Below are 13,917 nucleotides of genomic sequence, written 5' to 3'. Positions count from 1 at the left end.
GAAAGATACTTTTCTACATCTGCCTGGAAGTGACCTTTTTACACTGCTGATCGACACCCATTTATGTGTAACACCGGCACCACACCAGAGAGCCTGAGATCAGACTCTATTGTCCTATGCTGGCCAGTATAGAGATTAAGCAAGCTGATATGGAATTATTTGCATCACGGTATCCGCTATGCAACTTTGCACTTGAGCTCTGGTTCTAGCTTTGTGGTGGTGGAAGTGACTGGTCTGGATGAGAAAGAGCCCGCTGCCATTAATGTTCTAGATGAGCCCAGTGTGTTTGATAACAATCCTCGGGAAAGGAGGGTCCGTTTGATAAGCATCCTGCAACTGGCAGAACAATATCTCCTGGGGATGGCCAAGCAAGCAGCATTCGGGAAGGAATCAGCATGTGATGATGCTGCTGGCTGGAGTACCCAAGAAGCCTGTTTGAGGGCATGCAGCCCACTAGGGACTTTGGGAAACTGCTAGTTATGAAACCATATGCAGATGATCATACAAATGCTTCGGCTGCTGGAGGACACACAGGCTGCTGATAGCATGAAAAATCCTCCCGGTGAGGGCTTGAAGAAACATCCTTGGTGTGATGCTGCTGGCATGGCCCAGAACAATCATTCTGGAGTTACATGGAGCTTAATGGGACCCAGAAAGGGCCAAATGATACAGGAATAACTCAGACTACTTCCACAGCAAGATCACCAATATCTACAACAAGTTCAACATCCAACCAGCCACCATCAACCCCGATGAGCTCAACCAACCAGCAAAACAACAACCAAATCATCACCACCTAGTCACCGCTTACTGCCCTAACCACCTCAGCCATTATGTTTTCCATCTATCCCGGGACATCCACCGACTCATGCCCCACCATCTGTACAACCTTGCAATGAACCCAATCAGAACGCAACTCACCAGTATCCACCGCACCTCGATTTCCACGGCAACCTTCCCAGACAGATGGAACCACCGGAAGTCAAATCCCTCCTAAAAGAAATCCTTCGCTGACCCCGATGATCTAAAAAATTATCGTCTGATCTCCCTGTTCCCCTATCCTACCTGGTTCTCAAGCGATCCATCAACAAGCAGCTCACCTACTGGATGTCTCCCAATCAGGATTTCATGCCAACTACAGCACTGAGACCACGCTGATTGCGGTCACAGACAACATCAGAACACTCCTCAACCATGGAGAAATGGTGGCCCTGATCCTTGTCGACCTCTCTGCTGTAGTCAACACAGTCTCCCACAACACCCTCATCAACAGACTTCACAACATAGGCTTACGCCAAGATTCCTCAAGTGGATCGCCTCCTTCCTCATAGGATGCACACAGAGAATCTGACTGCCTCCCTTCATCTCCGCACCCAAAGACATCATATGCGGCGGTCCACAAAGATCAACCCTCAGCCCCAACCTGTTCAATATCCACATGACCCCCCCACAGACGTCTTCAGATGCCATGGACTCAACATAATCTTCTACGCAGACAACATCCAATGGTTCCTCTCGCTCACAAAGGACCCCGCCAGTGGCAAAACCAACTTCTGCAACGCTATGACCAACGTAGCCAAATGGATGTGAGACAACTGCCTCCAACTCAACTCTGACAAAACTGAAGTACTGATGGATGTTTGGGAAGAACACTGCAGAACTCAGACCCACATCGACCAACGGCACACACAACCTCTGTATCATCCTCGACAGCCAACTGATGAAATGATAAGGTAACACACTTGCCTCCTCCTGATTCCACACACTTTGCATGCTACGCAGAATCTTCAGATGGATCCCAATCAACACCAGAAAGACCCTCCTCACCTACAGTCTCGACTACAGCAATGCCCTCTACGCCAGCATCTCCATCCAGCTCCTCAGAAGACTCCATACTATACAGAACACTGCAGCCAGACTCATCCTGGACCTCCTTAAATGACCCCCCCCCCACCCGAGAGACATCCACTGGCTCCCCATCTGGGAAAAATGCCAGTTCAAGATCCTCATGCAAGCCTACAAAACACTCCATGACTTAGGACCTGCCTACTTCAACCATTGACTGAACTTCAACCAACCTGCTAGACACCTACACTCCTCTTCACTTGCCCTCACCAACACCCGGCTGCACCCGCAGGGGCAGCCCCACATTCTCCTATATTGCAGCCAAGACCTAGAATGACCTCCCCCTCCAGCTCCGCACGGCCCCCTTGCTGGCAGACTGCAGAAAGAGACTCAAGACCTAGCTCCTCGACAGAGACACAACCCTCAGATGCCCCTGGGGTGACAGAGCTGCGCTTTACAATTGTGGGATGATTGATTGATTATGTTGTTGGGGAGAGACACTGGTTGTGGCCTTGACAAACAGAGCAGGAGATCATCTGCACCCATTGATTATCCTCACATTATTGTGGGACAGCGCCATTGTATTAGATAAGAATGTGTATCATCTCATCTCAAGCATCACAGCCATTAGCATTATCAAGGTAGAAGATTGGTTCTAAACCTACTCTAACAGGTACAGGCTTGCTAAAGTGTCATTCAGAGTTTGGTTCCACCCACTACAGTGACAGTATGGTGCAATGGGCCAACACACTCCCTCCTTTGAATCTCTTGTTCTGTGAGTGATGGCATTTTGCTTGATCACATTTGCCCAGTTACCTGAGAAGGAATGCACTTCATGGTTGTAGTGCCTGGGCGGTTGGGTCACTCGTTTAGTTTTATGTTTTTGCTATTTTTATGCATAGTACATGTTTTTGGAAAGCAAAAACATGTACGCTTGCAAGGCCATATCTGTTGGCCTTGCAAATGCTTTTTATGGTTCCTGTGCTTGAATACAAGTGGTTGTGTAGTTAGTTTAAATTTGACAAACGTCATTACTCATTCCTGGTTCTCCAACTACAGTCTCTCTCTATTTAACTTGTCAGGATTATATTTTGCTCGACAGTCTGTCATTTGCAATTTAAGTGACAAACATGAACACTAGCAAAATATTTCGAAACGAAATTTCAGGTATTATTTGATCAGTGGAAACACTTCAAATGCGTATGACGTGTCTCCTTGTAGAGCGTTCTCACACTGGCTAATGTTATGTGTACGGATACTCTACAGACACCGTGAGCACTTTTCACTTTTCTAATTTGAGCTCTTTACGAACTCAGTCACACCACCTTGCAAATCAGTAATTAGTCACACATGGCCGCTCAGTTAGTGTTCAGCTTATCAGATTCGTTTGTTCCCAGAGTTGTTCAGCACAGTTCAAAGTGCTTATTGTTAGCAGAGTGTTTGTCTCAGTGGAAGTTCGTCCCTGAGAACCGGCCTTTCTCACACAGTAGTACAACTGTAATCATTGGTGGTTTAAGATAGCCACAACTCAGTTGGGGGTGGAGAAATATCCCCTTGCTATGCACGTGCCTAAATCCCTGCTACTTAAATGCATGCATAAGAGCTCGCAAGTTTCCCATGTCCATGCATGAGTCACTCATCCACTCCAGACTTTTGTTTTTCATTCTGGGACCGCTTGTTCTATTAATCATACCATATCACCAGGACTACAAGCCCCAAGATGCACTGCAAAAACCTTAATTATGTGAGCTAGCATCTAGTCAACCTAGCTATGATATAACTAATGCTTCCACAACCTGCAATAATCAGGAAAGAATTGGTGAAGACATTATTGGAAATGTGAAAACACCTTTTTAAGGTAGGTAATTTAGGAAAGCATAGACGTTTTAAGGCATGGGCAAAGTGGGCCCTGGCATAGGGCCCCAGCCTTTCAGGGGGATCCCTGATAGAGCCTGCTCTGTTCGGTAGTCTTGCCCTGATGACCTTGAATAATTATTCATCAGATTGTTTTAAATACTGTTTCTTCTTAATTTATTTGTGATGTGAGTGGTGTGTGAAAATCTCGTACAGACATTTCTCATAGAAATATTGTGTTTATGTTTCATTCAACATTTATAGAAAAAGATTCTATTAGATCAAAACAGGAGCTCATATATGAGACATTGGAGGGTGTCACAGAGACCATTTGCAGTAATATTAGTGGGCCGCTGCTGTATTACAATATTGAAAACAAGCATCACTTTCCATGAATATTAGATGTAACAACTTTAGAATTTGGACGACTGTGCCTGCGCACTGTCAGTGATCTGGCCAAAGAGGGCATGAAGGAGCTGAAACTGCATCATAAATTCAAAACAGGGGTCCCCAAAATACAATCGGCCCGGACACCAAAATTCCCTAAAATATCCCTGTAGGAAAGTCTAAGGGATGACCAAAGAAAGGAATAGCTGCAAAGCTTCCCAGGCCAAGGTATCACTAGTTAGTCCAGTCTCGTATTTTGTCTTACAATTCTGAGACTTCTAGTCATTGGTTTTAGACCGGCTTAAGACTACAAGTCCCAAAAGTCTTTGAAAAAACAGGACTGACCGAACTAGTTATCCAAGGACCTAGGATACTTGGCAACTATGGACAGGTAATACGAAAAGGGTTTAAAATTCCAAAAACAGGACATCCCAGGAAAATAACTGCTGATTTTTAAACCAGGAGCAACTGATGTGCTACTGTTTAATGTGCAATGAGGTTCACTTCGTCCAATCAGGTGATCCTTCAGTTAACCCTAGATTTTCACACAACAATAAATAGACATATCTAGCAGTTGATATTTCTAAAAGAATGCCACTCTGTTCAGACAACGCTGTTGCATAATCTCGTCCAAACGATGCTGCAGTAGTATAATATATGTCGCATTGTTGCTAGATACGCACTGCACTGTATTGGTGTTGTGCCATTGATTTTTAGGCACTCCCTTTGTTCACAACCACCACTACTGTCAACCTTGTGCTATGAAAGGGTGACGATACTCTGAAAAACAAGAACAAGGACTTTCCCAAAACATAGAAATAGGACGATAGCGCTGCATTGACTGAGGGGCACAGAATGACTTAATTGACAGCACTCACCAACAGATAACAATGACACTGAGACACTAGAGGGGTAATTAAATTCAGTTTTTGCAGACAGCATCATCTCTGTTAGGATACTGAAAATGGCTACTAACTGATCATGCACACAAGCACATGAAGAACACACAAAACTTACCTCCCTCTGTTTTCAGTTGGCCCCCTCTCAAAACAAGACAGACACAATTTGCCAGGACAGATGGTGTAAAACTGAAACTCTACCGGCGAATCCCTCACACCTCATCTACCCTTTCTTATTTTATGTAGGCGGCGACTGCCTCTACCCTATTTTATGCTGCGTCCATGGGTGGTCCACAGGGAACTGGATTTACATTCCATGTTGTACAACTAATACTATACTTGTAAGAAAACGTTGCTAATGTGGATATTATTACTATAACCATAACTGCTACTAGTACTACTACATCTACTACTAATACTACAACAACACTCAAGGTAGAACTGTGTCTAATGCAGTGCTGTAATCTCTGAAATACTTCTGCTTCACTACGAATGCAGTTCGGAAATTATAGGTAAGACTGGAACGTATAGGCAGCATGTCAGCAAAAATGTACCAACAGGGCAGTGTGGTACTGTATGTGTGTAAACTAATAAAGGGCATTATAAGAAATTAAATTAAATGAAAAGAAAAGAAAAGAAAGGAAAGGAAAGGGAAATTTGTATAGCACGACTAATACCCAAGGGTGTCTAGACACTAGCTCAGGAGAGTACCGCAGAGCTAACCGAAGATGTTAAAGGGAAAAAAGCCAGGTTTTTAATGCCTTCCTAAAGGTCAGCAGTTGGGTTTCCTTTTTTAGCTGTAGCGGGAGGGAGTTCCAGAGTCTGGAGGTTCTCACCAGAAAACATCTGCAACCCCATCCAGCTTTTTTTAATTTGGGTACGACAAGCCCCACTAATCCACATGGCAACGTGCACTAGGCACAGATGCTGTCAAATGAGTAAAGTGATGCCAAATAGGCAAGAATGGGAATTGGTGATATGAAATACAAAAATACCTGAGGAATGATCAAAGAAGTGGAAGCAGAATCAAAACTTGGCAATCTGAGCAGAAACATGACATTCTTTAAAGAGGTCAGATGTTATCCACCCCGGCTCGGATGAATGAGGCCAAACCTGCGAGCATGGGTTCATGCCCCAGGCTCCTCTTTCACTCCCTAAAGCTCCTCTAGGTGAAAAAGTACCAATCGGGGAAGCCCTAATGGCATCAGTGCTCAGACCCTAGGCAGAGATTCATCCGGAACATGCGACGATGATGACAGAAAAAGAGATTATGTGATTGCTGCCTTGATAGCACAAGAACAAATCAGTCCATCAGTGTTATCCTTCCGTCTTCACCATCCCTAGATATGACATGAGAAGGCATGCTCCTGCCTTTCTTGAATTCTCTCCCAGACAATTTTCACTTTCATCAATAGTACTGAATGATATTTCAGGGTACAAAAGAGGCAATGTGGTGAAATTAACCTTACCCTGTCTTCTCTGTGTAAGCAACACGAGTAGTAGTCCACTCCCACATTTTCAAATGGCCTCAAGGTCAGCAGAGGCACAAACACTTGTTCTCTCAGTGCATCGCCCAGAACTAAATTAGATGCTCAGTTGAGAAGAGGTGATTAGGGCAGATAGGCAGATACGAACAGTAGGGGTGGAGATGGGATCTTAGGGCAGTGGAAGGTGGCTGAGAACCTGCAACACAGAAGGGGAAACCCCCACCAGAGGGATGAAAACAGTTGTCATACTGGGGGAAGAGGATAGAGCTGCAGCCCCGAAATTGAGCTTCTAGCAGCTTTAGCAAAGTAGCACACATAATCTAACTTGAGTAGTAAGCCACTCTTGCTTTTCTAAATTTCGACATGACCAGCAGAATGAAAAAGACAAGTTCTCTATGTGCAGCCAGGCCCTAATTAAAAAACCCTCTCTAGAGGTCAGAAGGCGTGACCAAGGCAGTGAGGAGCAATAGAGGTTAGGGGTCCTGTGGAGACTGGGGCACGTTCAAGGTTGAGGGCAACCAGCAGCAGAAAGGTGGATAGAGCCTACCTGAGGACGGAAAAGAAGTACAAATACAAGAAGAAAAGGACAGAGAGATTATGATGCAGCCCCTAAAAATGGGTTTCTAGTAGCTTTAGCAGGACAGTGGCTTGGCTCGTCCTCCGGCCCCGATATTGTCCGAGCCCTACCAGCTGGATACTTGATCCAACATAGGGATCGAGAACTTAAAGTCGGTGGAGGGATCGTGATCTTATATAGGGAACACTTAGTCTGTCGTTTGATCGACAGCACCGTCCCAGACTGTGAGAGTACACAATTTACCATACCCTATCCTCAGAACTGTCAATCTCCGGTCTCCTAATTTATCGTCGCCCTGGCTTGATAGGTCAATTTGCAGAAGGGTTAATTGAAACTATTCTGGAATCAGCCAGTATGGTCTCTAATTTTATAGTGTTAGGTGATCTGAATCTCCATTTCAACAACCCTTTGGACACCAATGCCTCGGAATTAACCAAAGATTTAGCTGCCTGTCAACTTAATTTGATTGTTCGGTACCCTACTCATTCTAAAGGGAATCTCTTAGACCCCATATTCTCCAACATTGCATAATTGTCCACAGCTAAACCATATCCTATCACTTGGTCAGACCATATGGTAATCCCCTTTTCATGGAAAATCAATAGACCTAGCATCAAACAACCTTCCCATAAAACCCTAGGTAGGCGCTGGACAAAACTAGAACCCAGCAACTGGATAGAATCTTTGAAGCGGAATGAACCCCTGGCCAATCAGAATATCGATAGGGCCAATACAGATTTCAACCGATGAATTGAGCAATCATTGGAGAGTGTGCTCCCAAAAAACATATTGTAAATAAAAAAGGTCCGAATAAACAGCCTTGGTTCAACTCGGACCTAAGGTCCCTTAAAAAGGAATGCAAACGAGAGGAAAGACAATGGCGAAAACACTTTGATGAGGAGAAGAAAATCAAATATAAAATTACAATAAAAAAATATAAATCTGCTCTTAACACAGCCAAATCCTCATTCTACGCTGAAAAAATTGAAAAATGTACTAACGCTCCCAGAGAAATGTTCAGAATAGTAAAAACTTTGGTAAGAGCCCCTGATCCCCCCCATCTGAACTATCATCCGAAGAATCTGGTGCTCGTTGCAATGAATTGGCAAGCTTTTTTGCCACAAAAATCGAAAAGATTCTTCTTTCCCTTCCTTCTCTTCCTGTAGTTGAATCCTACCCTCCCCCGATGGATGACACTAATTCTATCCTACCTCACCTCGCATCTTTCCAGTTGCTTAGTGACAAATTCCCCCCCCCCCTTTTTAACTCCATAAAAAGCGGTTCTCCACTTGATCCCGCTCCCATGTCCATCTTGAAACTGGCCCTACCCCATGTTAGCAAATACATCATTGACCTTGTTAACTCCTCCCTGGAATCTGGTGTAGTACCTCAAGATTGGAAACAAGCCATGGTAAAGGCCCTGCTGAAGAAACCAAATCTCAATCCTGATGATTTCTCCAACTACTGCCCCATCTCCCTCCTTCCTGCCATCAATAAGCTTGCCGAAAAATGGGTAAATAAACAACTAGCATCTTATTAGGAGACCTATGACTTGCTACACCCCACCCAAACAGGATTCCGGAAGGGACAGGGAACCGAAACAGCTCTGTTGAGGGTGGTCGAGGTATCCAGGAGGATTCTGGATGCAGGTGGCAGCGCGGCCATTATCCTCCTGGACCTCAGCGCCGCCTTTGACATGGTTAACCACCGTGTCCTCTCAGCCCGCCTTGAGAGAATCGGAGTCATAGGCAGGGCCCTTGAGTGGCTCGGGTCCTTCCTTAGTAACAGAGTCTTTAAGGCCTTCTCGGAAACCAATTGCTCCCTCCCAGTGCCATTACAGTGTGGGGTGCCACAGGGTTCTTCCCTCAGCCCCACACTGTTTAATGTGTACATGGCACCTTTAGCAGAGGTAGTAGCTCCCTTTGGAATCCAGCTGGTAAGCTACGCTGATGATACCCAGCTAGTAGTCTCCCTAAATCAGGTGGAACCCTCTCTGACTAATCTCTGCGGCTGCCTGGAAGCGGTCCCAGAGTGGATGGATGCATCCCACCTGAAACTGAACGGGGGAAAAACGGAGCTGATGCTGCTTGGAAGGAAGGCCACTTTTAACATCTCCTCAATGTGGTCTCCTTGTATGGGGCCGGGACCAATCCCAAAATCCGAGATAAAAAGCCTCGGATTTTGGCTTGATATGGAACTGTCTTTCAAAATCCAGGCAAGAAAGACAGTGGCTACTTGCTTTGGTTCAATGAAAACTATCCGCAAAATTCTCCCCCAGCTACCTGAAACTGCTAGGAAAACCATAGTCCAGTCCCTCATCCTGTCAAGGCTGGACTATGGGAATGCACTCTACCTAGGAGCTCCCACTTCAGTCACTCGACAACTTCAGATTGCCCAAAATTCTGCAGCAAGGCTACTCACTGGTGCCAGCCATCGTACTTCAGCGGCACCTTCGCTAAGGACCCTGCACTGGCTCCCAATAAAGCAGCGGATCCATTTCAAGACCCTTTGTTTGGTCCATAAAACTCTTTATGGGAATGGCCCTCCCATCTTAAACGATATGGTTAGACCATACAAACCATCTAGGGATCTTCGCTCAAAACAGCAAAATCTTCTCATAATCCCTAGGACCAACAGAGCTCGATCAGGGGACCGTCTCTTTTCGCGAAATGCGGCCAGGCTGTGGAATGCTCTCCCTCTTCCACTTCGTCAAGAACCCAGCCTGCCCGCATTCAGAAAAAAACTAAAAACAGCATTGTTCCCCAAGACATAGATAAGCTAGCTCCTATACGTTAGCTTCCTTGCTAACTTCTTCTGTTTAATATCAAGCGCTGGGATGCTTCCGAGTAGCCATGCGCTATAGAAGAACCTTTTCAATTCTTTTCAATTCAATACAGCACAACTATTCAAATCTAAGGATCAGTCCTTTCGCACTTTTCAAAATGGTTTTAAGGTCCCTAAAGTCTCAAAGACAAGTTCTCTAAATGCTTCTAAGGAATGCCTCTCACAAGAAATGTGAAGGGGTGACCAGGGGAGGGAGGTGCAGCACTACTACAGCTGGTCAGAACCTGCAGTACTGTGGGCTTAAAGTAATCATATTACATCACTTTTACATAACACAGAGGGTGTAGATTTCCTTTATTTAACTCTAGATAGACAGGTAAGTTCATGAACAGATAAGCTCATGAACAATTCCAAGGTCTGGAGTTGTGGTCTTATTGGTCTTTATTTGATTGTGAACTTCTTCCTCGAGGTGTTTCTTTCCCTTTGGAGCAAAAACTATGTTTGACTCTATTTAGTGCCTTCTCCTAGCGTATAAATGTTTGTGACTTCACACAACAGCCTACAGAAACTACACAATATGGTTGGTAGCAGACTTTGAAAGTAAATTCAATTCGTTGTAATATTGTAGTACAAAAAAAGAGTCTCCTGTGGGTTCATCATCTAAATGCCAGATGACTGGAGGGGTTGCTGTAGTTCTTAACACAAAACCTGGACTCAAAGTTGTTCTTAGAAAGCCTTCCCCCACTTCCTTTAATTCCACCATGGACACCGCCCACTTCCACCACAGACAATCTCCCCTGTCTGCATTTATACCTCGCAAATTCTTACTACCCCTCTGAAAAATAGTTTGTTGGTGGAACAAAGGTTTGAGATGTGGTACTTCGATTCTTATCTTAGAGTGTTGATTGTTAAATTGCTAACTTACTCAGTTTAGCAACTTACATGTCCAAAAACTGTATTTGAAATAGTGCAAACATGTTCAGGTCAAGGAAACTCTGCAAAATCTACCAAGTTAGATCAGTGCTGGCTGGTGATCTTCGAAAGCGGTGGGGTCGCATGCCTAACTACTCTACATACTCTAAAAGCCCAGCATGCATGTCAATGAAACAACTGTCTTCCTAAGTCTTGGTTTATACACATACTACAAATGTGGCCATTGTGACTTGGGCCTCTGATACAGTACTCCACACCATGAAAAAAAGATTGCTTGTGTTGCAAAGTTTAACAAATTAATATGCAAACTCACTAGCTGGTGATATATCAGTAGCAATGGTGTTTTTTTAGTGGTCTGTAACATCTCACTAAGTATGAATAGTGTCCTACTACTGCCAGATATGTCACTATGCATTGGAACTGCACACTACTTCACAATCACGATGATCAGGGGAGTGTTTAATACGCACTGCATGTCGAAAGAAATTAATCGGCTGATTGACTGGTATACGAATATACATATCATTTCATGAAATATTAAACTAACTTAGCAGTGAGGAAGGTGTTACAGATACTGCTGTTCCACCAGAGCTTGAGAGATAAGTGAACAATAATTTATGTAAGCTGTTCAAATGTACTGCCCAGGAATTTCGATTTTCCTTTAGATCTTTCTTTCATGTTTGACTGTCTTGGTTCTAGTGATCTGCCAAGTGCTAAACTTAACATACCTTATCAGCAAACTGTGATAAGACTGGACTCATTTCAGTGAATTATATGCCACTTATCTTAAGAGTCTACAACCTAGTCAGCACATTTTTAAACTCTTGCCTTCACGAAAGTGTGTGTGTGGTGAAAAAGAAGAGTTTTCCATTTGTGTTCACATGTGAAATTTTGCTAACTGCTACAGCAAAATCCGAAGAGAATTTCACCAATCTTGGCATGAAAGTAGAACATTCCTAAGGAAGTATGCATTTTGTGGTTGGTGAAAATCTATTTAGTAGATTTTCAGAAATGCTCATTACAAAAAGGTGCGAGGATGCATTTTGTTTGCAGAAAAATGCTTTGTGGCTAAGTTATGGTTTCCGTTGCAAAGGTGTTTTTTGAATCCTTTGAACTTTGGTGCAGTTTGACAAATTGGCACACAACTTGTCAGGCATTTAGCATGTTTAGATTACTCTTAACATATCAAGTTTCATGCAGCTCCATCAAGAAAAGGGCTAAGTTACAGTAGGGAACAAAACTTTATATATGCTAATAACTTTGGTACTGTTTGATGAATCTGTATGAAATCAAGTTGAGAGCCGGCTGCAAACAGCACAGGACCAGGTTGTGCAGGGCATAGAAAGGAGGCTGGTTAACCCCTTCACTGCGGCGGCTATTCCGCCGCAGTGCTAAGGGGGCGGGGCGGCGGCATGCTGGTGACGGAACCGCTCCGTCACCAGCGTCGGTTGACCTGTGCTTGTGACGGAGCGGTTCCGTCATGGCCTGCCCCGCTCAATAGAACGTCAGCGCAGGCGCGAAATTTGCGCCGCGCAGGCGCGCCGAGCGGGCCATGACGGAACCGCTCCGTCATCAGCACAGCTCACCCGTAGCTGATGACGGAGCGGTTCCGTCATCAGCACTTAATGGGTTAAAGTCCAGTCCCTGCTCACAGAACCCAGAGTACACAACCAAAGGCCATGTTCAGTAGAGATGTGGGTTGGTGCAGGACTCGGCCTGCATTTTGGGCCTGATGTTAACAGAGGCTTGGTCATATCCTTGCCATATCCAGTCTTCTGCCCCCAGCCAAAGTCCATGCACTGTGGGCCTGTTGCTGTGAGTCAAGTCAGGCTCCAAGGGCTCTCAATAGACAGCTAAAAGACACTGTTGTGGAAGGGATGGAGGAGGTTCTGCCCACAAGCCTTGTGCCCAGAGCACACTGAGCACTGCAGGAGGTCTTCGGAAGATGTCCCAGTGTAGTGGGGCTACTCACTGGGCCTGGCTGCAGGTCATGACCCTCACCAAGAGCCCACTCCTCACACCCAAAGCCAATGAATAGCAGACCCAGCAATGCAGAGCATGGAGCAGTCACTGGTCAAATCCAGGCCCTAGGCCCAAATCCTGTTGCAATAGGCTGAAGGCTGTGTACAGTGCATTGTAGCAAAATGCAAACTGGATGCAGCATACCATAAAACACTCAACAATTCACAGAAAAACTGAAACCTTAGATAGAGTTACCTTGGCTCATCAAACATTAATGGAACAATCACGGAACAAACACTGAAAAAACTATTGTTAACCTGAAGTTATGGTTCGGAAGTAAAACCTAAAAACTATTATTCCATAGCTCGTCCTTCCTTCAAATAATAATCCTGAATCTGACATATAATTTATGCATTGGGGTCTAACCCAAGGAGCAATACTTGATGAGGCCTGGCTCACTCCGCTCAGTGCTTAGACACATGAGGTCAATTGGAAAAGATGTTGAACAATCTTTAAATGCCTATTTGCATATCTAAATGTTGCTGGGATTTGTAAATGTATATCCGATTTGGAACTTATGCCACTGTATTTCATTCATATTACATTTCTGGTGTGCACCGGTTTTTCTAAACCCTGGGACCAGAGTCTCTAGGTTTCAGAGATTATACATGCAAACTTCTTGGAGACTAGAGCAATTTCAAATATAGATATTCCCTTTTCGTTAAAATAATTCCATATAATTCTCCCCAAAACCCCCACCCCCGTCCCATGTGAAAATAAGGAGAACTGTATACCTTTACATTACCTTTACAATTAGAAGTGTAATAAGTGTGGCACAGACCCTGAATTGTAAAACGCAGAACAACATCTCTGTATGCAAACCTGGCTTTGAGAATCACCTCTCACAAGGAGTTTCAACTTTTTGTATATGTAAGACTGACTTAAACATGGGAACAGTTTGAGAATCTGACCTAACGGCTGTTCGGCCTTTGACTCCTCTGCAAAACGAGCCTAAGTTACTCAAGCACAGTAACAGAAATGAGAATTGTCATCTAGTTCTGCAATGGAAAAAAATATCAAACATTTCAGAATTAAGAAGTATTTTTCGTCTCTTAAGCAAAAAAAAATAAGTATATGCCAATATGAAAAGCAAATTACATTAACTCCAAGACTCTGCAAGAACAGAATT

At 44.3% G+C, this 13,917-nt stretch overlaps 1 protein-coding gene across 3 annotated transcripts in view; it reads right to left on the bottom strand.

Annotated features, from left to right (window-relative positions):
- Positions 1 to 13,917, bottom strand: part of NFATC2 (nuclear factor of activated T cells 2) — a 348,132-nt gene that overhangs the window by 30,734 nt on the left and 303,481 nt on the right. The gene's annotated exons all lie outside the window — the stretch shown is intronic.

The sequence above is a fragment of the Lissotriton vulgaris genome, chromosome 7 (genome assembly GCF_964263255.1).
Source record: "Lissotriton vulgaris chromosome 7, aLisVul1.2, whole genome shotgun sequence".
NCBI classification, from domain to species: domain Eukaryota; kingdom Metazoa; phylum Chordata; class Amphibia; order Caudata; family Salamandridae; genus Lissotriton; species Lissotriton vulgaris.
This window is presented reverse-complemented; position numbering and strand designations above follow the sequence as displayed.